Source organism: Ovis aries, chromosome 17 (assembly GCF_016772045.2).
Source record: "Ovis aries strain OAR_USU_Benz2616 breed Rambouillet chromosome 17, ARS-UI_Ramb_v3.0, whole genome shotgun sequence".
In the NCBI taxonomy this organism is placed as follows: Eukaryota; Metazoa; Chordata; class Mammalia; order Artiodactyla; family Bovidae; genus Ovis; species Ovis aries.
The window spans coordinates 34,330,326-34,358,032 of record NC_056070.1 but is presented as its reverse complement, the minus strand read 5'-3'; the positions used below and the strand labels follow the sequence as shown (position 1 = coordinate 34,358,032).

Genomic DNA, 27,707 nt, shown 5'->3' with positions numbered 1-27,707 from the left:
CTGTGACTTTGAAATTTTGTGTCTCTGGCTTCAAAATGAGACTAGTGAAATTCCATACTGCAAGGGGTTGTTGTGAGATTTGCTGTAAGTGAAGTGCTTAAAACAGTAGGGGACTATATTCAATATACTTTGTTATATAAATTCAGATATTAAAATTACTGTTTGTTAATTATTAAATAATACTAAATATTGTCTTTGCATTCAGAAGAAGGCAGAAATTTATTTCACTTCTAAGGTAGAATAAATTGCCCCTTTCTCATAACATGACAGTAAGTTTTCTCTTCACAGTACATTTGCAAATTTTGTGAATGTCTTTATTTTATTCTGTTTACATGCCGCTGAAAACGCTTAAAAAGACAGTGTAGTGTGGAGGTATGGATTTGACTTTTGGCAGAAATAGTTTTTGAGGCTATTAACAATTCCATGTAGCATAGATCTCATTTTTTTTAAAAGGTTTATTTTAAATGTGGCTTTAATCTCATTTAAAAGTTTACAGAACCACATTACAAAAATTTGTCTGTGCTTTACTCAGTTCAATCACATGAACAAAATATTCCACTGCTATGGAATAAACTATATGGTGTATTTCCATCCAGTTTCTTTTGTGTGTATGGGCGTGTGTGGGTATGTATATGTGTTAGTAACAGCGATTCTCAAACAATTTTTTTTCCTGCCATACTTAATGGACTTTACTTAAACATTTTCAAAATATTTCTATAAGCATTTCCTAACATGTTGACTGTGTTCTACCTCTTCACTGAAATAGACATAAAATCATTTGTAAATCTTAACATCTTAATTGATTACTTGCTAGTCAGTATCAACCAGATGGGCAAGTCTATATTTTGTCTTCTCGCTTATTTATTTTCACTTCGGTATTATTTATTTTAGAAAGTGTTGTTTTGAAGGTATTTCAAGCACACACACACACACACACACACACACACACACACACACACACACACTAAAGAGGAACGTATAATGGACCCTGCACACCTCTCACCCAGATTAAATAATTATCCACTTTTGTCCACTTGTTTCATCTCTATTTTCTCTTTCTCTCTGGTGGAAGCATTTTAAAACAAATCCCAGACACTGATATTTTGCCATTCTGTCCATAAATATTTCAACATGTGTCTCTAAAATAAGAAATTTTTCATGTAACCACAGCAACTTTATCGAAATTAACAAAATTAACATCTAATACAGGCCATATTCAGATTTTCCCCAAATACTCAGGTCATTCTAAATTGGTTAGTTGGCTTCAGGATCTAACAAAATCTGTACATTGCATATGGTTGAGTGTTTCTTCAATTTTCAAATCTAAAGCTGTGTCATCTAACATGGTAGACACCAACCACAAATGGCTTTTTAAATTTAAATTAAATGATGTTAAGAAATTCAGATCGTAAGTCACTCTGGCCACCTTTCAGTGCTCAACAGTCATGCATATCTAGTGATTACTCTATGAGAACATTGCCATCTTTGCAGAAAGCTCTGTTGGACAGCAGGCTCTGGAAGAATAACCTCTACTCTGCTGACACTCAAAGGCTTCCCTGGTAGCTCAGTGAGTAAAGAATCCACCTGCAATGCAGGAAACCCAGTTTCAATCCCTGAGTGAGGAAGATCCTTTGGAGAAGGAAATGGCAACCCACCCAATATTTTTGCCTGAAAAAATCTCTTGGACAGAGGAATCTAGTGGGTTTCAGTGCATGGAGTTGCAAGAGGTGAACATGACTTAGCAGCTAAACCACCACCACCTGCTTACCCCTAGATCACTGAATTACTGAAGAAACTGGGTCAGTTGTCAATAATTTTGAACTACCTGCTTATGGACAGTTTGCCTTCTCAGCTGGATATTTCCTGTAAATTGGAAATCCTGTCTAAAAACTTGATTAAATTTCAACAATTTGGGGTTGGGGGTCAGGAGTATTTCATACTTACTTCATCGTTCTGTATACTTTAATAACCGTGATTTTATGATCACTTTTTTTCCATTGAGTATATATACAACAATGTTACACTTAAGTTGTCTTTTATTATTACACATTTAATGTTTCCATTCTGAACTTTATTTATAGTATTGTGTTAACTATTTCTATGAATAGAGATTTTTCTAATCCTAAGGTATTTAAGATACATGACCAAGAAAGGAAATTCTCTATTAAAGCTAGTAGTAGTTTTATGATTCTTGATAGATATTATTTAATTATTTTTCAAAAGGATTGTCCCAACTGGTGCTGCCCCCAGTAGTATGTGGGTGCTAATTTTACCGCATCTTCACCGTCATTGAGTAGTATCATGGAAATGCTTATCGTTAATTTTTAATTGTGCCCTGCAATTTGAATCTGTTTTTTTCTCCAGTCCTTCTTATTCCCTCATGTCTTGGGCAGGCTCACAGCAAAGAAACCCTTCTTCCAACAGGGTACAGTGTTTAACATTTTAGATTTGAAAGCAAGATACATCAGGAGACTTTGCCCTGGGCCCTTCCTGCCTAGATCCTTTGGGCTAATAATCCCTTTTCTCTCTTTATGATTCATTCTGAGCAGGCTTAGTGGTTAATCTCCTATTTCCAGTTTTATGCTCTGTTCCTCCCCCTCGCCTAGATCTGAAGCATCCTTTCCTTCAACAATTCAAATGTCTTGGCTATTCATTTTCCCCTTTGGTTCAGAAAGCTTTAGCTGTCGATTCTATTCCCTTGTCAGCAACAATTTTTATTCTTACTGGCTTAGTCAGGCTGTCTGCCCTGGCTTTCTTTATAAGTGTTTTTGTGTAGAATTTTTGCCTCCTAGGAAGCCCACTGTAGCATAACATAATTAAGTGACAATATATGAGGTGCCAAGGCTTTACAAGCAGTTAATGACTGGTCGGAAGATTTATAAAGCAAGAGGTGAAATCAAAGGGAACCAAACGCTCAAGCTCTCTCTAAATAAAAAAATAAAAAATTAATGTGGTTTAAATTGTTGTTTAACAGATATTTGAAAAGAACTATGTGAAGACATGCATATTAAGAAATCTTGAAATGCCATTGTGCATCCACTAACACAATTCCATCTGTGCCTTGTATTTCTTTTTCAACCTCCCATATTTGCCTGCCTCCCATAACCGTCTTCTTTAGCATTTGCTTTCCAGTCTACTGACCTCTGGCCCTTCTTTGATTCTTCATTGCTCCCTCTTACATTTTCAGTAAAAATAAAACAAGTGTGACTGAGGTCAGAATCTGACTCTTTATATAAAGCTGTATATATGTACATGCAAGATGCGAACAAGTACAGAAACTGTCTATCATGGGAAAGTTAAAATTACAATGAGAAACTTAACTTTGGAATTTCCTGCCTGATCTGTCTCTTCAGTTCATGTTTTAATTCGATGTCCTTATTTGGCTCTAAATGAAAAGTTAGAGCTGAGATAGAAAAGAACAAATCAACAAACAAACAAAAAATACCTACATGTAACTTATTACAGCTGTGATGAAGACCACACAACAGCAGATAACTCTCAGAGGGTTGTACTGTGTTTACAAAATCTTATAATGCCCAGACTGTATGACCGAACACTTATAAAAATTCTGCTACACATGGACAAAGTGATTTTTGGATTCCTGAGAGCTGTATCCTGTGATACCTTTTCCAAGTCTTATTTTCTATTTTTCAGGATCTCAGAAATAAATATATGGGAAGTTCTGCTTAGAGAGCATTATACACAGAAACAAATATCAAACCAAGAAAATATCCCAAGCCTACCCCAAATAAACTTAAAGTGGTTGAACATGTTATACTAGGTTGAAGAAAAGGGTTTCATGGTTATATAATCATCTATTTTCTTCTAAATGCATCATCTGGCACAAAATTATTAGTTGTAAATGCCTAGTGAGTGAATATAGAATCTGGGTTATTAGAAGAGGTACAACTTATTTATACTATTCTAGCTTCATCCTTTTGTATTTTTGATGGTGAAATTTTAATCAACTCAGAAATGAAACTAAGTTTTTGAGAAAATTTCACGTTTTCTTTTAGAAGGTTGGGAAAGCCAAGCCTTTGACTGTTGGGTGAGGGAACTGGGGTCTGTGACTTTCAAAACTGTGATTAATTGTGTTTAGTGATTAATTGCCTGTTCTTGGCATAACCTCTGAGGCTTTTTATTGCCCTAAGGCTGTTTTCAAGATGGCATTCCAGCAGGCTCCATTTACCTTTCCTTTCCAAAAACTCCTGAGGATCTGTTGTGAAGGACCAGTAAGCCTGATTGCTAAGGATAGATGTGGGTCATTCTGGTGTTATCTTTGCAGATGTTTCTGCAGAAACAGGGACTCTGTTGCTAACTCTACTAGTGATTTACTAAAAAAACAAAACAAACAAACAAAAAAACAAAAGACAAAAAAAAACCCACCCAAATCTGACTTTTCTAATATGTAAGTGGAGACACATCTGACCTTGGGGCAAGGTCTTACCTCATACTAAGTGAGGATTTAGCTAGAGCCAAAAACATTAGGGTGTCTTTAGAAGGAGTTACCTTAGTCCAGACTACATGTTCTTCTCACCATAGACGTTCTGTGTACTGAGGAAGCTGGGAAAATCCTCCAGAAGCAGAAACACCTTTTAGTTAGTGTTGAGGATGTTGACCGGTTCCTAGTAGAACACAGTCTGTGTTTTTGCTCTTCAGATATTGAGTCGTGGTAGCTTCCTCCTATTGAAACACTGTGGGACTTCCTTGGTGGTCTAGAGGTTAAGACTACCCTGCTTCCACTTTGAGGGGTGGGGGGCTTCAATCCCTGACCGGGAAGGATCCCTCATGCCTTGCAGTGCAGCCAAAAAAAGAGCAAACAGAATAAAAACCATTGCCTCATCAGTAGCATATGGACAGCTGAGACCTGCCCCCTGCCCCCTAGACTGGATTGGATGGGGCAAGAGCAGATCAGTGGGACAGTGTCATGAGGGCACAGCCAAGGCAGCGGGCTGCCTAGACATCAGTGTCATGATGCCACCTCCTTGGGAAATCCCAGAGACTCAGATGGACATGAGCTCCGTGATGTTCGGGCATTCCAGGGGCAAGCATGGTCCAAGTGTCCTTCTCTCTATCTTTATTCTCCTGTTGAATACCTGGGGTGGGGGTGGGGTCTCAGCTGCACCATGACCCTAGTGGGGAGTCGACTTCTGTCTGAGACCTTCTGTGCTCCGTCGGCACCCGCTAAACTCTCATGGGCTCCTTTGCACTTTTGTTTATGACCCTCCTTATGGAGTTTGTTTCCCCAGCTTCCCTGGGAAGTTAGGCACACATTTCTTCTTTCTTTCTTAGATTCCCCACACCCCGCCAAAGACTTGTCTGGGGTTTTCATGACCCCCCTCTCCTGGGCACACGGCATCAATATTTTCTGTCATAGAGATTCACCAGTGATCTTCACTCACTGACTCAGGCTACCATCTTCGGATTTGCACCCCTGAATCCTCTCTTCCACCCCTTAGCAGTTGCATCAACTGCTCCAGTTTTCTTCATAAATTACATATCATTTTAGTTGTTTCATACAATTCTCATTGTATGTAAGCTCCATGGAAGCAAATAACTTTTATTTTATTTTTTTTAATTTTTATTTATTTAATTAATTAATTAATTTTTAAAATTTTTATTTTTACTTTATTTTACTTTACAATACTGTATTGGTTTTGCATTACATTGACATGAATCCACCACAGGTATACATGCGTTCCCAAACATTTAAATTTATTCCTGTATCCTCAGAAGTACAGTATATGTACAAAAAAATTGTTGAATGAATTCCTGAATGGATCTTCAATTGTTGAACTTAATATTTTTTTCCTCTTTTATTATACTTTGTGTGGACATCTTTGAAGCTTTTTCTTAGTACCCAATTTAGCTAAGTGTAAACTCCTAGAAAGAATTTGTAAATTAAAATATGTTCATATTGAAAAAAATTGATGTGTATTAACAAATTTCCTTCAAAATTTTACATCAAATTATACTTATATTAATACTATGTGGAAATGCTAATCTGTCTGGTTTCTTGGCAATATTGAGCATGCCCCTTCAAAATTTTACCAATGTGTTACTTGAAAAAAAAAGATGTGATTATTTTCATCTTGGTTGACATATTTTTGGTGTTCTTAATTCAGAGTAAAATGTCCTGACTCTGTTGTTAGATTCTGGGTGAACTGGGATCATATCATTCACTACAGAATATAAAGGGGAACTGCATTATTGCATATTAGTTAAAAAGATAATAAAAATAAAACAATTACTCCTCCCAAAATAGAACTTCACCACATCAGTTCTGGAAAGTGCCTCTAAGCGACCCTATACTTCTGTCCATCTGTGAGTTTTGGAAAAGCTTTTCTAGAACTTTATTCACTTAATCCCTCATGCTTTTTTTAAAAAAAAAATACTAATAAGTAATAAAGATATATGTGTTTTACTGTAAGAAAGCTCCATATATGAGCGCCTTAATGCTTCAATTTTGGAGAAAGAGAATAATTATCTTAAAAAGAGTTCCTACACCTAGTAACATGGATCTTAAGGGAAAGAAGAAGTTTATAGACAATGTTTTAATTGTAATGGATATAATGAGGTGAGCCTGGCCTTTGTGATGAGTGTGGGAGCTCTCCTTCCTAGATAGTGAAAAAAAACACATAATTTGTTTTGTAATGGGACAGAGGCATTGTAAGGCATCCTCTTGAGTCTTGCTCTGCAGATTTATGTACTTTGGGCTAATAATTGTGTCCTTATAAACCAATGGATGATTTCCATTTTCTGTGCCTGTAGCTCAGAAGAGGAGAGTGAAAAAGTTAGCTTAAAGCTCAACATTCAGAAAATGAAGATCATGGCATCTGGTTCCCATCACTTCATGGGAAATAGATGGGGAAACAGAGGAAACTGTGTCAGACTTTATTTTTTGGGGGCTCCAAAATCATTGCAGATGGTGATTGCAGCCATGAAATTAAAAGACGCTTACTCCTTGGAAGAAAAGTTATGACCAACCTAGATAGTATATTCAAAAGCAGAGACATTACTTTGCCGACTAAGGTCCGTCTAGTCAAGGCTATGGTTTTTCCTGTGGTCATGTATGGATGTGAGAGTTGGACTGTGAAGAAAGCTGAGCACCGAAGAATTGCTGCTTTTGAACTGTGGTGTTGGAGAAGACTCTTGAGAGTCCCTTGGACTGCAAGGAGATCCAACCAGTCCATTCTAAAGGAGATCAGTCCTGGGATTTCTTTGGAAGGAATGATGCTAAAGCTGAAACTCCAGTACTTTGGCCACCACATGCAAAGAGTTGACTCATTTGAAAAGACTCTGATGCTGGGAGGGATTGGGGGGCAGGAGGAGAAGGGGACTACAGAGGATGAGATGGTTGGATGGCATCACGGACTCGATGGACGTGAGTCTGAGTGAACTCCGGGAGTTGATGATGGACAGGGAGGCCTGGTATGCTGCGATTCATGGGGTTGCAAAGAGTCGGACATGACTGAGCGACTGAACTGAACTGTGCCTGTAGCTCATGAAGAGAAGTCCTCTGTCTCTAGCTCTATGAGCTTTCAAACCTTTGAAGCAGATGCTAACCTACCACTTTCCTCTCTGTGCTTTGCTGTTCTCTCTAAAAGTTTAAAAAGTAGCCACTTCAGCTGGCATGGTAGGTATATATGTTTGTGTCTGTAAGATTTAGGTTGGAAAAACTGAAGAGTTCAAGCAAGAAAGACAGCATTTCAACCACATTTTATGGATTAAATGGTTTCTATGAATGACTATACTGAAAACACCTAAACACTGTTGTGATGTTGGTTGCCTATAAACAGTCAGACATTTTCCTGGTTTTATTTGACCAAGACATAGTTCAGGATTCAATCAACTTGCCCCAGCACCTGTTCATATATCATCAAATTAATAGTTCTTGAAAGAAAGAGCAGGTAATGTAGCTCTCATTTACCTTTTTTGGTTCGTACATGGATTTTCATAGACTGAAGTGGGAATACTGTGAACAAGGATTATCTCTTCAGGCTTAGGTGTAAACACTAGAGCTTACTATAATAACTTGGATCATGCACCATCCTAGGAGCAGGGGTTATTTCCTTGAGACACTCGAGTGGATGGATCAGTTGCCAAGCAACTGGCATTCTTATGGGGCCAGGCTGGGGAACAAAAGGGTGCCAGGTGGTCATACAGAGAAGGAAAATGACAAAGACACATGGAAAAATAAAGCCTCCATCTGGGAACTGTAGTGCATAACCATTTAGAAATTTGGAATATGCTCCCCCTTAATAATTCATTTCAACAGCTATTAATCAATGGTTATATCTTTAATATCTCTGCCTATCTCTCCATCCATCCATTTATCCATCCTGGCAGACTGATTCTGAGATTACAAATTATGAGTAGTCAGTTGAATTGTATATCTTTTTATTGACTGCTTTGCCAGTAATTATTCTTCAAGATTATTTTTCACTCATTCACATAATTTCTCCTGTTCTTTTCTACCTTCTAGTCTTTTACATTTTTACTCTTCATCTCCTTGTCACAGGCCTTCTCTTTCTTTTTTCTCAGGACTGATTTTATGGATGAGACCATTGCTTCATTGCTAATGGATACTTAGATACTTAACTAAGGTGGAAACACAGATTCCTATAGAAGATTGTCTGAGCAACCTCATGTCTCCACACTGTATGAAACTTCTTTTCTAGACACTTATGTGCTGGAACTTTGTATTCTGCTGTCCGAGTGGAAAACAATGTTAACAGGCCAAAATGTCAGGAGTTACCATGTACAATCATCCAAGAAATCAGCTTTGTATATTTTAAAATGTAAGTCACTTCTATTTGTTCAAATACACTATAAAAGCAAACTTTTTCTCATTTTAGAAACTGAAACTAAAGAAAAGTTATAAGTCCTTCTCTTTGTCAGATCTGCCAGGATTATATCACATTGTGCTCCTCAGGCTTTACGTTTTTTTGTTTTTTAAATAAGTTAAGGCTGCTACATCAGGAATCCAGTTGTCCTCAACAATTTCAGGGAAAAAAGAGTCTAGTTTGGAGACTCATTTGAAGGAAGGAAGAAACTATTAGTTATTTAGTGCTTGTATGCCTGGCATTGCACTAGTCATTTCTTAATAGACTTAAAAACAATATACAAAAATCTTTGTATTATGGATATTATGATCCACATTAAAAATATATAATTAATGTATGAAGAGGTTAAATAACTTGCACCAGACCACTCAGCTCCCAACCAGAGTTTCTGCTATGCTCCTGAGGAAGTGTTTCCTCTTGAGATGCAAGTAAACCAATAAAACAAGTTTAATGGGATGATATAGTGTGGGTACTTGTTGGACTGGTAGTCCTTCTAAGGTGGAGTGTGTGGGGAGGAGGGGGTGGGCAGGGGTGTGTCTGTAGCTGTTGAAAGGGGAGATGGGAATGTTCTGGACTGTTGAGATCCTCTCTCACTTCCCCTTTGGTCTTGGTCATCTGTTTACCCTAAATTTAGCATTACCTCTTTTAACTTTTCCTTTCCACCAGACTTTAAATTTAAAGAAAAAAATGTGTTTGGCTGCACCAGGTCTTAGTTGTGGCATGTGGGATCTAGCCCCCTGATCAGGGATGGAACCCAGGCTCTCTGCATTGGGAGATTGGAGTCTTAGCCCCTGGACCACCAGGCAGGTCCTAGACTATTATCCTTTTTAGCTTTTATTGCCCTTTGGCCATTGTCTGCCCATTTAACTACAGTAGTGGCTGTGGTTCCTGTTTCGCCAGAGCCTCTCGGCTGACTGTTATCTTCATCTGTGTACCACCCTCCCTGGCCTGCATGTGTGTTGGCTGTGAACAAGCCATGTCTGCAGCTCTCTGCAGAAGACTGCCACGAAACCCCGACTTCTGGAGAGCCAGAAGTGCCCAGAAGTTTACACTGACCCTCTTACTCCTGCTAAGCAGTGATTGACTGATGTAGGAATATGAAAGACCAGCTCACTCGCCTCCCACCTGGACAACCCACTCTTAGAATTTTCACCTGTTAGATTAGTCCCAGGCTGGGATTCTGCAATTACACATTTCCTCCACTTCTTCCTTTTATTCATTCTACTCTCCCAACCCCTTTGCAGTTCTTCCTAAGGGCACTTTTTACAATTTTTTTTTTCAATTTTTAAAGGTTATTTTCCATTTCAGTTCAGTTCAGTTCAGTTCAGTCACGCAGTCGTGTCTGACTGTTTGCGACCCCATGAATCTCAGCACGCCAGGCATCCCTGTCCATCACCAACTCCAAGAGTCCACCAAAACCCATGTCCATTGAGTCGGTGATGCCATCCAACCATCTCATCCTCTGTTGTCCCCTTCTCCTCCTGCCCCCAATCCCTCCCAGCATCAGGGTCTTTTCCAATGAGTCAGCTCTTCGCATGAGGTGGCCAAAGTATTAGAGTTTCAGCTTCAACATCAGTCCTTCCAATGAACACCCAGGACTGGTCTCCTTTACAATGGACTGGTTGGATCTCCTTGCAGTCCAAGGGACTCTCAACAGTCTTCTCCAACACCACACTTCAAAAGCATCAATTCTTTGGCGCTCAGCCTTCTTCACAGTCCAACTCTCACATCTATACATGACCACTGGAAAAACTATAGACTTGACTAGACGGACCTTTGTTGGCAAAGTAATGTCTCTGCTTTTTAATATGCTGTCTAGGTTGGTCATAACTTTCCTTCCACGGAGTAAGCGTCTTTTAATTTCATGGCTGCAGTCACCATCTGCAGTGATTTTGGAGCTCAGAAAAATAAAGTCTGACACTGTTTCTACTGTTTCCCCATCCATTTGCCATGAAGTAATGGGAACCAGATACCATGATCTTAGTTTTCTGAATGTTGAGGTTTGAGCCAACTTTTTCACTCTCCTCTTTCACTTTCATCAAGAGGCTCTTTAGTTCTTCTTCACTTTCTGCCATAAGGGTGGTGTCATTTGCATATCTGAGGTTATTGATATTTCTCCCAGCAATCTTGATTCCAGCTTTTGGTTCTTCTAGCCCAGCGTTTCTCATGATGTACTCTGCATAGAAGTTAAATAAGCAGGGTGACAATATACAACCTTGATGTACTCCTTTTCCTGTTTGGAGCCTTCTGTTGTTCCATGTCCAATTCTATCTGCTGCTTCCTGACCTGCATACAGATTTTTCAGGAGACAGGTCAGGTGGTCTGGTATTCCCATCTATTTCAGAATTTTCCACAGTTTATTGTGATCCACACAGTCAAAGGCTTTGGCTTAGTCAATAAAACAAAAATAGATATTTTTCTGAAACTGTCTTGCTTTTTCGATGATTCAGCAGATGTTGACAATTTGATCTCTGGTTCTTCTGCCTTTTCAAAAACCAGCTTGAACATCTGGAAGTTCATGGTTCATGTATTGCTGAAGGCTGGCTTGGAGAATTTTGAGTATTATTTTACTAGCATGTGAGATGAGTGCAATTGTGTGGTGATTTGAGCATTCTTTAGCGTTTTCCATTTACAGTTATTACAGCATATTGGCTATATTCCCTGTGTTTTACAAAGTATCTTTGAGTTTGCCTTACACCCAATAGTTTGTGCTTCTCACTCCCCATCCCTTTATCGTCCCTTTTCCCTACTGGTAACCACTAGTTGTTCTCTATATCTGTGAGTCTGCTTCTTTTATGTTATATTCACTAGTTTGTTGTAATTTTTAGATCCCACATATAAATGATATCTATATTTGTCTTTCTCTTTCTGACTTACCTCACTTGGTATGATAATCTCTAGGTTCCATCGTTGTTGCTGCCAATGGTGATATTCATTTTCTTTTATGACTAATATTCCAATTCCATGTTAATATAATGGAATGTTACTCAATCATAAAACAGAATGAAATATTGCCATTTGAAACAACAGGAATGGACCTAGAGATGATCATATATGATATCTATATAATGGAGTATCCATAATATATGTATATGTATATATATGCATACACACTGTATCTTCTTTTTGTTTCTATTTTTTGGCCAATTTTGTGGCATTGTAGCATCTCAATTCCCTAACTAGGGATCAAACACATGTCCCAAGCAGTGGAAGCATGATATCTTCACCAGTGGACCACCAGGGAAGTCCCCACCACGTCTTTATCCATTTTTCTGTCGATGGACATTTTGGCTGTTTCCACGTCTTGGCCATTGTAAATAGTACTGCTTTGAACATTGGTGTGTGTGTATATTTTCAAATTAGTGTTTTGTGTTTTTTTCAGATATACATACCCAGGAGTGGAATCTGAGGGCACTTTCTTAATAGGCTATTTGCTCATGAATGTTTGTTTCAGATTCTGGAGAACACACACATTTTAAAGAGCTGATGGCTAGAGGACCTGATCTGAATGACACGGTTCTTGGGAAAATGGAACACTCTCATGGTTTCTCTGTTAGAGTCTGGGAGAATAAAGGTCAGGTGGTCAATGAAGTTCTGGTTTGGACCCATCTCAGATTGGGTCCAGTGGGCCTCTGAACTCACGTGGTAGTCATTTTCCAATTTCCTGACTGCATAATCAGGGTGGACATATTTAGCGTCTGTCAGAATACTCACATTAACTCCCTAACTTGTGGAGTAAGAGCTATTGAAACAGGAAAGACCAAGGGGAGGTTACTCAGGTCAAGATGCTAAATCAAAAATAATTCGGTCTCCCAACTCCTGTGTGAATGGCAGTGATTAGCACCATCCTCAAAGACTTCAAACCCACCTAGATGGTCAACCCAGTTATATCCCCATGTAATACATCATTTTACTTCTCACATAAATCAGATGAATCATGGCAGGTGACCATAGACTAGCAGAAATATAACTTAGTGGTATTTCCAACGTGGCTAGTCTGCTGCATGAGGTACTTTTACTAGAACAAATTACCATGGCTTCTCATTTGTGGTATGAGGCTATTGAACAAGTGTGTTCTTTTCAGTACCTGTTATGAATGAGGATCAGAAGCAGTTCGCCAGAGTAGATAACAGGATATAGTCACAGATTTTCCCTGGGACCAAGTTAACTCTCCTGTTCTGTTACAATGTAGCTTGAAGGGACCTTGATCTTCTGATCATTCTACAAAATATTAATGTCACTTTGGTCCACTATATTGGTGACAGCATGTTAATCATACATAAGCAAGAAATGGCCAGTACTTTGAATGCCTAGTAAGACCTGTGTACTCCAGAGATTGAGAGAAATTCTACGGAGATTCAGGAGCCTGTTATACCAGTAAAAGTCTTAAGGCTCTGCTAGTCTGGGACATGCTAGATCTTGACTTCACAGCAAACAAAGTTCAGCATTGGGCCCATTTTCATGGAATTCATTGGTCTTACTATGTTCTTTGCCATCTTGTAGCAGTTGGTTTGAAAGAATGATGAAATGGCCTTTTGAAGACTCTATTCCAGCATGAGCTAGGTGACGGTACTTTTCAGGGCTGGGGCAAGGTCCCCTGGAAGGCCATATAAGCACTGAATTAGTATCCAGTATATGTTACTGTTTTCCTAGTAGGCAAGATTCATGGGTCTAGGAATCAGAGTATAAATGAAAGTGGTACCACTTCCTATTATACCTAGTGACCTACTAGCAAAATTTTTGCTTCCTGTTTCTGCAGCTTTATGCTCTGCTGGCCTAGAGTGCTTAGTTCCTGAGAGAGGAATGATTCTAGCAGAAGACAACAATGATTCCATTGAGCTGTAAGTTAAGACTCCTGCCCAGCCACCCTAGGCTCCTGATGCCTCTGAATCAACAGGCAAAGAAGGAAGTTACTGTGCTGGCTGGTTACCAGAAGAAATTGGATGACCACTCCACAGTGAAGATGAGGAAGAGCGTGTCTGGGATACAGGGGGTCCCTTAGGACTTCTCTCAGTAATCACATCATGCCTAGTGATTAAGGTCAATGGAAAACTACAGCAACCCAACCCAGGCAGGACTACCAATGGCCCAGATCCTTCAGGAATGATGGTTTGAGTCACCCTACTTGGTAAAGAACTACGATCAGCTCAGGTCATTGCTGAACTCAAAAGGAATACAGAATGGATAGTGGAAGAAGGCAGTTATAAATACCAGCTGCAAGCATTTTTTCCTTCTCTTATTCATTTATTATATAATATGAGATATATCAATTTAATGTCATAGTATTTAAGTATTGTTAATTTTACATCACAACATTTCAGTTACAGGATATCAAGGAAATACTAAACATTACTCAAGGACTTCATGTCTTCTTCTAGCAAAGAGTTTAGTATGTTTTTGGTTGTAAAATTGTCAGCAGGAGAAACCTCTAACGTAATATGATGTGAGCCCCTAATATAATACTGTCCCTCAAGGAGACCAATCAATCACTTACTGGCAAGATAGTTACATTGGACACTCAGTGTCATGGAGAGGGTAGTGATTTGTCCTGATTAGGATTTGCATATATTTCCAGGTATGATGTTCTTTCCTGTTTGCGAGTTACTTAGCTTTTCTGTTGTCTAAGGGCTCACAGAGTATCTGATTTATCAATAAATATCATATTGATATTTATCAATATGATATCATTATCATATTTATCAATATGATCATGACATTTATTTGAACCAAGGGGCCCACCTTACAGCAAAGGAGGTTAGCAAAGGATGAATGGCCATGGGCCCCCTCCTACCACATGCTACACCATCCATCACCCAGAAGCTGTGGCCTGATAAAGCTTTGGAGTCGTCTCTTTTACATTTAACTAAGGCATCAGCTTTGAAATGATACTCTGTAAGTCTGAACCTCTGCCTTTCAGGATGCATTATGTACTTTGTAATGGTTAATTTTAGGTATCAGTTTGTCTAGGTCATGGTTCCAGATATTTAGTCAAACATTTTCTGATTTCTTCTGTGAGGATGTTTTTGAATAAGATGAAAATTTAAATTGGTAGTTTTTTGAGTAAAGCAGATTGCTTTCCATAATATGGGTGGGCCTCATCCAGTCAGCTGAAGGCCTGGGTAGAACAACTCAGCTTTTTGAAAGATTCCAAATCAGTGGACTACATTAGACCCATTCTGTCTGAGTGGCCATGTTCTTTTTTTCGGTCACAGAGCCCTTTAAAAATCTGATGAAAGTGCTAGATGTTCACACTAGTAAATTGTATAGATGAGCCTTACATAGTTTATTTTGCAGATAAATTCAGGATGGATTCTAAGGGAAATCCTTCATTTATTTGCCATGCTAAAAACCCTTTTCTATATCTTCCTTCAGTAAAGGAGGATCTTGGTTTTGTTGTGGAAGCCAAAATGTACATGAGAAAGCAACAGATGAAATTAATTAACAATGTTGGATCAAGCTTTGGACTAAGACATAAGCCTCCCCGCAAGTCACCGTATTCAGTCTTCCAGAAGGCTGAGAGATTCAACATGTACCAGAAATACTTTATTAGACTTTTAAGTAGTCACTGAGAGCCCCAAACAGCATGAGGTTTACCATCGATGGATGCTTCCAGTTTGTTTAGTTTCAGAACTGTTTCCTTATCAAGCAAATCCCTTCTTAAATGTTATTCGGGGAGGGGCTCTTAAACACGAACTATCTGAAGATACTCCTTGATCTCTATTGTAAGAACCTCTTAATTTTCTTTTTATCATATTTGACACTAACAGTTGTATTGCTGGTTGATTTACTTGTGTTTACTGACTGTCTCCCCATAGAATTTAAACTCTTTCAAGGCAAAGACCTTGTTTATCTTGCATATTACTGCATCTCTAGGGTATTATACAGAGCCGCACATAAGTTAGGGGCTGAGAAATATTTGTTAAATGAAGGAATATTATGTTTGCAGAGTTCATGGTAAGACTCATGGTTAAATAATTATCTTGAAAGAGTACTTAGGAAGAGATCCAGGCCATTAATTGTGTTTGCAACCAGTTCTTTTCTTGATGATGAAGAAGACTGTTGTGATGATGAAGATGATGACATCATATGATTTTCCTGCTGCTTAGGGTAACTTAAGTGAGTTGACCAGTGGGTAGACACGCTGAAGTGCCCCTTCAATGACTGCTGGGAAGACCAGCCACAGATAATCCTGTCTGGGGGCCAGGATCTCAGGGGAGCAAACTATGCACAAAGTCAGTTCTTTTTCTTTTTTTTGGCCACACCATGTGGCATGCAGGATCTTTGTTCCTTTATTGGGGATTGAACCCCTGCCACTTGCAGTGGAAATGTGAAGTCCTAACTACTGGACCACCAGGGAAGTCCCACAAAGTCCATTCTCAAAGAAAGAAAGGCCAAGTCACCAATGGCAGCAGGAACTGCAATCAGTGGTCACAGTTGCTACCATTGGATGGACTGGCATCTATTCCAGCTCAAAGCCCTGCTGTCTTCTCCAGGCTCTCCAACTTGTCTTTACAACTGACCTACCTTGGAAAGCAGCTCTTCCAAAGGGGAAGACCATATGTCATCCATACTCATTTCTAGCTCTAGCTTATCAAGGAAGACATACAGAGACATTTATTGCAGTTATCATTAATACCTTTTTCTGCATACTTTAGCATTTGTTTTGTAGAAGTTGAAGTTTGTATCATGTAAACAATCTTTTCACACATCCAATATTATATGGTGAATCTCAGCTTGCTATTTGTTGGCATGTTCATCTTGAGCATTAGGAAATATGCATATTTTCTGCTATTTACAATTTTAAACAGAACCAAACTTGAATTTAAAAAAATGTAGACACGTTTGTGAAGTCTGTCCTACACTTTTGTAAGCAAATAAACATCAGTACCCTTATGAACACTCATACACAAAGAAAAGAAAAAAAAGAAAGCAATTCAGCCTAGAACTTCTTGCTCTATTTCACTGGTACTTGATACTGTTTTCCCTGGTCCACATCTAGAACTGGGGAGTGGTGGCTAAACTTGTGACTTTTATTTCCTAGTTCCTCTGGAACCAAGATATCCAAAGGGCGTGTTTGAAAGGACTTATGTTTTCACGATTTCTAGTCCAGTGTCTCAGTCACAGAGTATGGAGGAGTTTGGGTCCACTCCAAAAAGTGACTTCAAGGCTGAGAACCTCAAACCATGAGCTCCCATTTATACATAGTTATTTCCGTGGAGGAGGAGGCAAGTTCTTAAGATAATCTTGTTTGTGAGATAGACACAAGTATTTCTAGGACATTTTTATAGCCAGCTCATACAGTAATTAGCTTCAGCATTGGAGTATTCTAGAAATTACTAAGCCATGTTTACTACTAAGCAATGATTAAATTTGGTGTAAAGGAAAGTGCGGCTGGTGTCCACTGTGCAGTTAAAAATAGAAAGTGGGCAACGAGAGAGGACTTTCTCTGCCCTTTCTTCACGCACTGCGTTTTCTTTTCTCTTCCTCTACTCCAGAGCTCTAGTAATGGACTCTAACTTCCCATACTCAACAGAGCTTCATTTGTAGTGATGCGATGGTGAACCTACAGTCTGTCATACAAAGTGAGTGAAAGTGAAGTTGTTCAGTTGTGTCCGACTCTTTGTGACCCGTGGACTGTAGCCCACCAAGCTCCTCCATCCATGGGATTCTCCAGGCAAGAATACTGGAGTGGGTTGCCATTTCCTTCTCTAGGGGATCTTCCTGACCCGGGATCGAACCCAGGTCTCCCACATTGCAGGCAGAAATACAGTCTCTCAGAAAACTTCCTATAGTGACACAGGACTTCAGATCCAAGTACTAACATCAAAGATTTCAAGGGAGGAAAGGAAGCCAGGTTGAAAGAAGAAGGGGGAGGAGGCTGGAGGGGGGCACAAAAGGGGTGGCCTTACAGACGTCTCCTGCCACCCTCAGATAGCCAGGGGTTATGGGACTTTTCCCTGGGCCTCCAGAGAAGCGAGGACTGGAACTCGGCCCTACCAGAAATCAGACCAGACCAGAACCAGAATTTGAGTTCTCTGCCAAGAGGAGGTGATCAGTCTTCAATCCTCAGCTCGGGCTGAGGGCCCTTTGACCAGATTCCTGCTTTCAGGACCGGGAGACTAGAAAAACAGGGAAGGATAGGAAGGGTTAAGGAGAAGAAAGAGAGAGGGAAGGGAAGAGAGGTCAATAAAGTCTCTTGTTCCTTACTGGTCGGGGCACTCTGGCCAGTTGTCCGCGTCAGGAGGAGAACAGGGACAAAGGGTCCCAGTTGCAGCCGCTGGGTCTGGTCCATTGGCAGGCAAGCTGGCCCCTGAGTACCCCAAGTGGTCAGGATGTCAGTCTCAGCGAAGAAGAGTCCCCGCCAGAGTCGCCATTTGTTGCAGAAAGGCAGACCCCTTCCAGGGCCCGAAACTGGGCTCTTGTCTAACACTCGGAAATTCATACAAAGTGAAGTGAGTCAGAAAGAGACAAACAACTGTTGTATATTAGCACGTATATATGGGATTGAGAAAAATGATACAGATGAACCTATTTGTGGGACAGGGATGGAGAGAATGACTTGTGGATGCAGCGGGGGAAGGTGAGGGTGGAATGAATTGAGAGAGTAGAATTGACATATATACACTGCCGCTGTGCTGTGCGTAGTCACACAGTCGTGTCCACCTCTCTGCGACCCCATGGACTGTAGCCCACCAGGCTCTTCTGTCCATGGGAGTTCTCTAGGCAAGAATACTGGAGTTGGTTGCCATGCCCTCCTCCAGAGGATCTTCCCAATCCAGGGATCAAACTTAGGTCTCCCACATTGCAGGTGGATTCTTTACCATCTGAGCCCCCGGGGAAGCCCATGAATATTGGAGTGGGTAACTTTTCCCTTCTCCAGGGGATCTTCCTGACCCAGGAATTGAACTGGGGTTTACTGCAATGCAGGTGGATTCTTTACCAGCTGAGCTACCAGGGAAGCCCATATATAAACTATCATGTATAAAATCGATAGCTAATGGGAAGCTGCTGTATAACGCAGGGAGCTCAGCCCAGTGCTCTGCGATGACCTAGAGGGGTGGGATGAGGGGTGGGATAGGAGGGAGGCTCAAGAGCGAGGGGATATATGTATACTTATAGCTGATCCTTGGAAGGAAAGTTATGACCAACCTAGACAGCATATTCAAAAGCAGAGACATTACTTTGCCAACAAAGGTCCGTCTAGTCAAGTCTATGGTTTTTCCTGTGGTCATGTATGAATGTGAGAGTTGGACTGTGAAGAAAGCTGAGTGCAGAAGAATTGATGCTTTTGAACTGTGGTGTTGGAGAAGACTCTTGAGAGTCCCTTGGACTGCAAGGAGATCCAACCAGTCCATTGTAAAGGAGATCAGTCCTGGGTGTTCATTGGGAGGACTGATGTTAAAGCTGAAACTCCAATACTTTGGCCACCTCATGCGAAGAGCTGACTCATTGGAAAAGACCCTGATGCTGGGAAGGACTGGGGGCAGGAGGAGAAGGGGACAACAGAGGATGAGATGGCTGGATGGCATCACCAACTCGATGGACATGAGTTTGAGTAAACTCTGGGAGTCGGTGATGGACAGGGAGGCTTGGCGTGCTGCAAGTCATGGGGTTGCAAAGAGTCAGACACAACTGAGCGACTGAACTGAACTGATAGCTGATTCACATTGATGTACGTTAGAAACCAACACAACATTGTGAAGCGATTATACTTCAGTGAAAAAAATAAGTTAAAAAAATACTCATTCAGAGTATAAAATTGTAGTAGGAATTTGGGGTTTGCTTTTCTTTTAGATTTAACTCGACTTACTAGGTTCAGCGTACTTTGTAATAGATCTCCAAAATCACAGGATCCGGAGGGCAAATTCCCCTGGGGGCAAGCAGCCTTGAGAGCTGATCGTTGCTGCTTGCCTGCTTGCTCCCTCCCTTCTGCTCAGGTATTAGTTGTTCAGACGGTGGCATTTGTGCCTGCTTCCCGGGTCCCTTGCTCCATTTTCAGTGATGCAAAGTCCCCAGCTCGGCCTGTCAGAACTTGATAGCTCTGTAAACATTGAAATCTCTGTTGCCATAACAGCAGGAAAAATAATATGGGATCCTGCATATAAATATAGTGGAGGCCTTGGGGAATAGGAGCATTCTAAATGCCTTGAAGCTCTGTCATGGCATAATCTCTTATAAATAAATGTCAGCATCGTCCCTGAATGCAGACTGGATTTTTGCCTGCCTGTGGTGTTCAGGCTTCTAGACAATAGTTATGCTAAGGGATTATCTTTTAACATAGTGCAGTTATCTCCTTTGTTTGTTTTCTTTTTTCATTATTCGCATAAGCCAGGGGAAATGAAAAGCATCTTATTTCAGGCAAAAGGGCCTGTGAATGATTAACTCTGGTTCCATGCACTGGGACTCTGCATAGCAACCCCTTGGCTTACGGCTAGTCAAAAGCTCAAGGCAGTAACAGCAACAGCCTAGGGACCTGAGACCAACACTCTCAGTCGAAGGTGGTGAGGAACGGATTAGGTGTAAGCACTGTGTTATGAGGAGAGTTCTCTGTAGCTGGCTCATTTAATTTTGCATTGGTTTTATTGGACTTTTCTTGCTGGAGTTGTGTGTTGCTGACCTTTTCTTTCACATGCACTCATGCTTTTTGGAGCACACTAGAGGCTCCAAGTGAAACTTGGCTACGAGTACCGCCTAATCTGGTTTATGCCTCCATAGTGTATGTGTTTTCTCCCTAGTACTGTACAAAACTGGGCTAACACTGGCTAAATGTTACATTAAAGAATGGAATTCACAGCTTCATCATGACCTTGAGTTTTAATTTTAGCTCAACAAAAATTTTGTTGGTAAATTTTGGCTCTCTTAGAATTAGATGGAGCACAAAGTATTAGGAGAATGAAAGAGAAGCAGATGGCCTGATGACATGGTTCCAATGAAAAGGACATGAGTATACCAAGGACCCACACTGTGCAAATATAGGGACGCGATCAAAACCAATTTCCTATCTTTTATGGACATTTGGTGTTTAAATATTTATATAACAGGGTCTATTTTCATGGAAAACAAGACCTAAGTTAAAAGAGTCCCAAGAAAATGAAGTGTAAGCTATGGACCAAAGAAACATTGGAAAATTTAGGAAAATGCAGCATCGTTATAATAGAGCCAAAATATTTAGGACACTTAAATTTAGGCTGCAAGTCAATCCAGATGTTTATTTATTAACGTTAATAATGTTTCCAGTCTTGTTTTAGAACACCAAATCCCGGGGGTTCTGCTTCTGAGTTTAAAGACAAAATGCATGATCTTTATTCTTTTCCAGCTCTGTTTGAATTTCAGAGGTTTTCTATATCTATGATTTTCCTGTAAAAGTGTTTGCAAAATCTTGAGCAGCTCCCGATGCCTAGCAGAAAGTCTGAGTGAAACACAGGTCTCACAAAGCTTTCCCCTTTCTGCATTTCTCTTTTTGCTTCCATGGCAATAAAGAGAGAAACTTGGCATAAGAATATAATCTGTTGCTGCCTGTTTCTCATCTGAAGTCATAAACCTCTGCCATCCCACCCAAGACTAGAATTTCAGCTGGCATGAAGCAGCTGTCTGCTTACAGGTTTTTTCCGGTAGTAACCAAAGACAAAACTATTTTAATTGAAGGCCCTAGGCGGTTCTTCAAATCCTTACAATCCCTGGGTCATCCCCAAGAGGAAGCCATTGAGGAAAAGGTGCAAGTTACCTCCTTTCTTATCGTTTTTTGACACACTGTGTGTTTATGAAGTTTGAAAACATTCTTACCACTCTGATTTCTCTGGGTTGAATGCCCTGGAAAAAAGGAGGGCTGGGGTATCACCAGTTCAAAAGCCCTAGGGATCCAGCACACAAGCTAAGTCAGCCAAGAGTGTGCTATGGTCTCGGGGAGGGAGTGGTCTGTTCAAAAGAGCATCCGCTGCTCAGCTGCCCCCAAAGTTACCACGTGGGAATGTGTAGAGTTGTCAGATATTCTAATTTGTCACTGGAAGTTCCCAGATCCTGATTTTTGTGTGAATTCTACAAGCTTTAAAGGTTGGGTTTTTTTTTTTTTCTAATTTTTATTTGTAATATTATCATTTGGGTTTTATTTTTGGAGAAGGCAATGGCACCCCACTCCAGTACTCTTGCCTGGAAAGTCCCATGGATGGAGGAGCCTGGTGGGCTACAGTCCATGAATACAGTTGCTTTACAATCTCATGTGAGTGCCTACTGTACAGCAAGATGAATCAGCTGTGCATATACATATATCCCCTCTTTGGGGGATTTCCTTTCCAATTAGGTCACCACAGAGCGCTGAGTAGAGAAAGCATAATTTAGAAAGACTCATGTACCTCAGTGTTTATTGCAGCACAATTTTCAAGAGCTGAGACATGGAAGTAACCTAATGTCAACTTGCAGAGGAATGGATAAAGATGTGGTACGTATATGCAATGGAATGTTATTCAGCCTTAAAAAGGAACAAAATTCAGTTATTTGTAGAGACATGGATGTACCTAAATGATGGCAAATTTTAATTTGAATTGAAGTCAAACAGTGTGAAGATCAATAAAAGCATTGCTCTCGAATGTTTGGGTCTGCTAGGATCCAAACCCCAGGCTTTATCCAGGATTTACTATGGGTAGGCTTGGCATTTCTCAGCTTCTTAGGTTCTGAAACTGTCAGGTGGCCTCCTATTTACACATTTTACTTTTTTATTCTAGGAAGTTTGGCAGAAAGAAAAGAACACAGGTTTGGAGCCAGGGAGGTATAGATTGTACTAGTTCCAGATTTTACTAAATTGGGACTTGCAGTAACTTAATGAATCTCTTGAAGTCTCTTTTGTAATCTGTGGAAATGAAAACCTATTTTACAGGGTATTCGAAGAAGTGAATATACCACTAGATACAGCATGTTTAACCTGGTCCAGACAGCTGTCCTTTGCATCGGTGTTCCTATGCTGATCAATACCAGGCGGTAACCCTCTTGGAAGACACAGCAGCTTCATCCCAATGAGTTTCACTCAGGATAGGCAGAAGGGCCTCTTTGAAGATGTACTATGCTCTGCAATACAGAGAAATCATAGCAAGAATCATTTCTCAGGTCTTCACGAAGTTTAGAATTTTAGAACTAGGAGAAACCTTGGGGAAACAAACTAATAGCTAGGAATGATTAAAAATATCAATTTTACCCTACACACCAATATTTTAAACCATACAAATGAATGCTGAATGCTGTCACTGATATGTAGTGAAGAGCATTCTATTTATAAAAAAATAAAAACAAAGACTTTATGTGGAACCATGTTGTGAAACAAAATAATGTAGGTTAACTTTTTTCCTCCCAATTTCTGTGGGATTATTTCCTTGGAGATAAATGGATGAATGCCACTTATATTGATAATATTCCTTCTTTTGTATCCAGGTGGGTCTGCTATTAGGGAGATTTCTTTTCTTCTAACTCTAGGTCCATGATCTGTGGATGATGGTGGCAAGGGATTATTCAGATGGGGTGCACTGACCTGGAGTTTGAGAAGATAACCGATGTCTTCTCACTTTCTGTTCAAAATTAGGTGCAAGTTAAAGTTTCAGCTTTTAAAGGAGGAGGCTTCCTTCCTTCCTTTTCCTGGACAGCTGCAAGTAATAACAGAAAACAAAACAAAGCATTCAGTCTGATGAACAGTTCAGTGTAAAAATAAAACAGGGTAGTCTTGTAAGATGCTTCAGTGTATCTGATGTCTTTTACATGACTTACCCTCTTGCTTGATAAGAGCTCTTTAACAGCATGATAGGAAGTGATGTGGTTGTGTGAAGGATTTTTGAAGTATTCATTGACGAGCCAGGATCCATTTCCTCACAAAACTCTTCTATTCCTAAACTATAATGGCACATGGTGCTGGTCCTGTAGGAGTCTCAAAGATTCTTGCTGACACTTCAGGGTTGTAGAAAATACTAATAATATTGCTATCTATTAAGTACTTTGAGAAAGGAACTTGTTGGACATTAAGGTGCTTAATGGATATTGTGTAAAATTCTCATCACTCTTTATGTGGGTCTTTATCTGCCTTTTTTGGGTAATTTATTATTTTTTAAAATCAGTTTTATTTATCTATTTAAAATTTTGGCCATACCCTGCAGTATTTGGGATCTTATTTCCCCAACCAGGGATCAAACTCACACCCTTCTGCATTGGAAAGCAGAATCTTAACCACTGGACCACTGGGCAAGTCCCTTTACCTGCATTTTATAGAGGGGTCAATTGAGTCTCAAGCACATGGGGCTTCCCTTGGGTCACATAGATGATTAGATGAGGCGAGGATCAAATCAGATTTGTTGTTCTAGGCCTTCCTACCCCATACTTTCTCAAATATTTTAGGGGGTAACTTGTGGGGAATGTAAGTTACCTAGAAATTATTAGCAAATCAGAATCCCCAGGCATCCGACAGCCAAGCTCAAAACAAAACAAGATTACAGACACATTGCAGGCATTGTAAATGAGATCCCTGGTTATTTCTTAAAAGAGAAAGGTCCTCCCTCTTTTGCTTTCTGCATTTACAATGGAGAAAGATATTGATAAAAATGTGTGTGGTAAGGAGTAGAATGAGAAACTCGGCCTGATGAAAACAAAGAAAATAGGTCTCCATTTTCCTTTCTCTCTCATAAACCCAGGTTCCTAAAAATGAGGGCTGGTAAGTCTGATTCTGGAAAATGTCAGGGGCTACCTGTGTCTGACATTTCCTGATGTTTGTGGTTGTGTGCTCAATGTTGTGTGAGACACTTGGGTCTTTGATGACTTTCTTCTCTTGCATTGTCTCTGGAGACAAGTGAGGAATACTCATATTCCCCCCAAAACATATTCATTCATGGTTCAGCCATCCCAAGGAATAAGTCCAAAGTCCAGGCTTCCCTGGTGGCCCAGATACTAAAGAATCTGCCTGCAATGTAGGAGACCTGGGTTCAATCCCTCAGTTGGGAAGATCCCCTGGGGAAGGAAATGACAACCCACTCCAGAATTCTTGCCTGGAGAACTGCATGGACTAACGGAGCCTGGCGCGCTATAGTCCATGGGATCGCAAAGAGTCAGACACGACTGAGCAACTAAACACACGCACATACAAGTCCAAGGTCCATCCTGGATGCAGAAAGAAATCCTCATACATCCCAGGAAATGCATTCAGGTGACAAACCCAGTGTAAACATGGAGCATGACCACCCCTCCCTTTTCTTTTCCTTTAGCAAAGGGTAGTAGGTAATTTACTCACATCTAAAAAATTAATTACTTTGGAACGTCAGGATGGGACTTGAAAGGAGTGGGGAAGAAACATGTGCAGTGCATTTCTTAGAAGAGAGGCAGCAGGAGGGCAAAATAGTCACAGGAGGTGCATCTTAGCATTTATGTTAATTCACAGAGACGGAGCACCTTTGCTGTGGCCGCTGATGCTGCTCTCTCAGGCATTGCTTTTGTCAGTGGCTCCAAGTTCCCCAAGGTGCTCCGGAGTGTGAATCCCTGAGAGGAGGGAGAGGCAGAGCCTTTTTATCTTACAAATGACCCGCAGGTAGTTCTGATGCACAAGCCAGGCCAGACAGCAGACTTTGACCCTTTAGGTAACTCCGTCCAGGGTTCCAGGGTTTGTTTGTTTTTCTTTATCCTGGACAAATATGCATGACTACAGTATGTTTATACCAAGTACTCAGATCACAGTAATTAAAGTACAGCAAAGGAATTCTCAGGAAAAATTGCATCAAATATACTTTCCTTCAAAACACTGGGATTTATGAACTAGATGAGATAAAGTGGAAATAGGATCTTTAAAAACGTGTGTGTGTGTGTGTGTGTGTGTGTGTGTGTGTGTACCTGCGTGCACACTCAGTCACTCAGCAGTGTCTGACTCTTTGGGACCTCTATAGGCTGTAGTCTGCCAGGCTCCTCTGTCCATGGGATTTTTCAGGCGAGAATACTGGAGTGGGTTGCCACTTCCTCCTCCGAGAGGAATCTTGGAGCTTCCTGACCCAGGGATGGAACTCGTGTCTCCTGCAGTTAACAGGTGGATTCTTTACCACTGACCCATCAAGGAAGCCTTAAAGAACACGTGTAATTAAGGTCAAAACAGTATTAGTACAGTCAGATTCCTGCTCAGAATTCAGGAGTGGGATTGGTTGAAAGTTCATATGCTAATATGTCTGTTTTGACCCTGGTGACTTTTCACCCAAGAGGTTAGGGAGGATGGCAGCAGAATTGCAAATAAGCATGACGGTTTTAGGAAAAATAAAAATTTGAGGGAGAAGGAACAATCGAAGTGAGAAAGAGAGAGGGATTGCCAGGATGAGCTGATGGAAAGTGAATGTATCTCTTTTGAAAAGAACTAAAGTCAGAAGGGAGCCAGTGTGCACTAACAAATGTGGATGCTCCTACGCGTATATGATCTGAGAAGGACAGTTATGGTCTAAGGCTGAACAAGTGACCTTTACCTCAAGGCAGAAAAGGACCCAACAATTCCAGGGGAATGGCAAGCCCTACAGCAGGGAGTGAACATAGAAGAAACTAGTGGAGATGGTGAGCCCCAAGGATCAGGGCTTAGGAGAGTTGCCTGTGACAAGAAATGGTGTAAACACAGAGAGGGCTTGGAAGAGACGAATGCTGTCAGTCTCTGCCAAGCCGAGTCACATGGAACTCTATACTTGTAACTTCACTCATCTGGATATAGTTTGTACCCTAACAGTCCTTTTTATTGTAGTAAAAATAGCTGCACACTTGAAAGGGCTATGCGTGCTGGATCCTAGTGGAGGTGCTGGTTGTGGTGAATGGCCAGAGTGAAAGGGAAAAGGCATGTTTTTTTTTCTAGGAGGAAACTAACCCCATAAATAGGTGTTTGGTGGCTGACTTGAATTTATATAAGACAAAGAGTGTCTGAGAACCCTCTATCAGGGGAGGCTGCCTGCAGGCTAGATTGGCAGTTCAAGAGCCCAGGGGACAGAATTATGGGAAAATAAGAGGGTATGTTAGGGCTTCTCAGGTGATGCTAGTGGTAAAGGGCCCACCTGTCAATGCAGGAGACGCAAGAGACGTGAGTTTGATCCCTGAGTCAGGGGGATCCCCTGGAGAAGGGCATTGCAACAACCCACTCCAGTATTCTTAGAGAATCCCATGGATGGAGGAGCCTGGCGGACTATAGTTCATGGGGTCACAAAAAGTCAGACACGACTGAAGCTACTTAGCCCACATTCATGTAAGAAGGCATCTCAGTGAAACCTAGAGGAAGATGCTTGAGAGATGGGGGATCATCCATAATGGAAGGTTGATTATAAACAGAAATCAGAAAAAGGAGGAGGAGGGAAACAGAATTTGGAGGGAGGGAAACAGAATTTGGAGGGAGGGAAACAGAATGTAGGGCTTTGTGCTCAGAAACACATGAAAGATAACTCAGGGAGATGCTGGTTGAGACAGTGGAGGTGAGCTGCTCTGCCACCATTTTGACCTTAAGTGAAATGGTAGCCCTGGGGCCAAATGGCTAAAGACCCTTGGCTCACTACCTGTGAAATCTCAGAGTGAAAAAGCAGTCTGGACTTAGGGAAGGAAAGAGATGAGACTAAGTTAGAAGTCTACAAAGAAGAGCCTTTGGGGACATAAAATAAAATAGTACATGAGAGCCCCTTGTGGAACTTCTGAATACTCAAGACTGTTGCCAACTAGGGACTATCTTTCAACTCAGATTTTCTCATAAAATAGAAAGGTTATATGCATGTTAGTTATCTGCCTCTATTGGACTGTGGCTAGGGTAGAGAAGGAGATAATACATGGGAATACCAGAAAGTGGTAAAAGGCCATAACTCTAGGGATGTAATCCCTGGAAGAGAGATTTTTCACTTA

At 40.6% G+C, this 27,707-nt stretch overlaps 1 long non-coding RNA gene across 1 annotated transcript in view; it reads left to right on the top strand.

The window, feature by feature from the left end:
• Positions 1–27,707, top strand: part of LOC121816923 (uncharacterized) — a 259,574-nt gene that overhangs the window by 73,127 nt on the left and 158,740 nt on the right. The window contains exon 2 of the long non-coding RNA XR_009597002.1: positions 13,606–13,687. This is a non-coding gene — a long non-coding RNA (uncharacterized LOC121816923). The remainder of the gene's footprint in view (positions 1–13,605; positions 13,688–27,707) is intronic.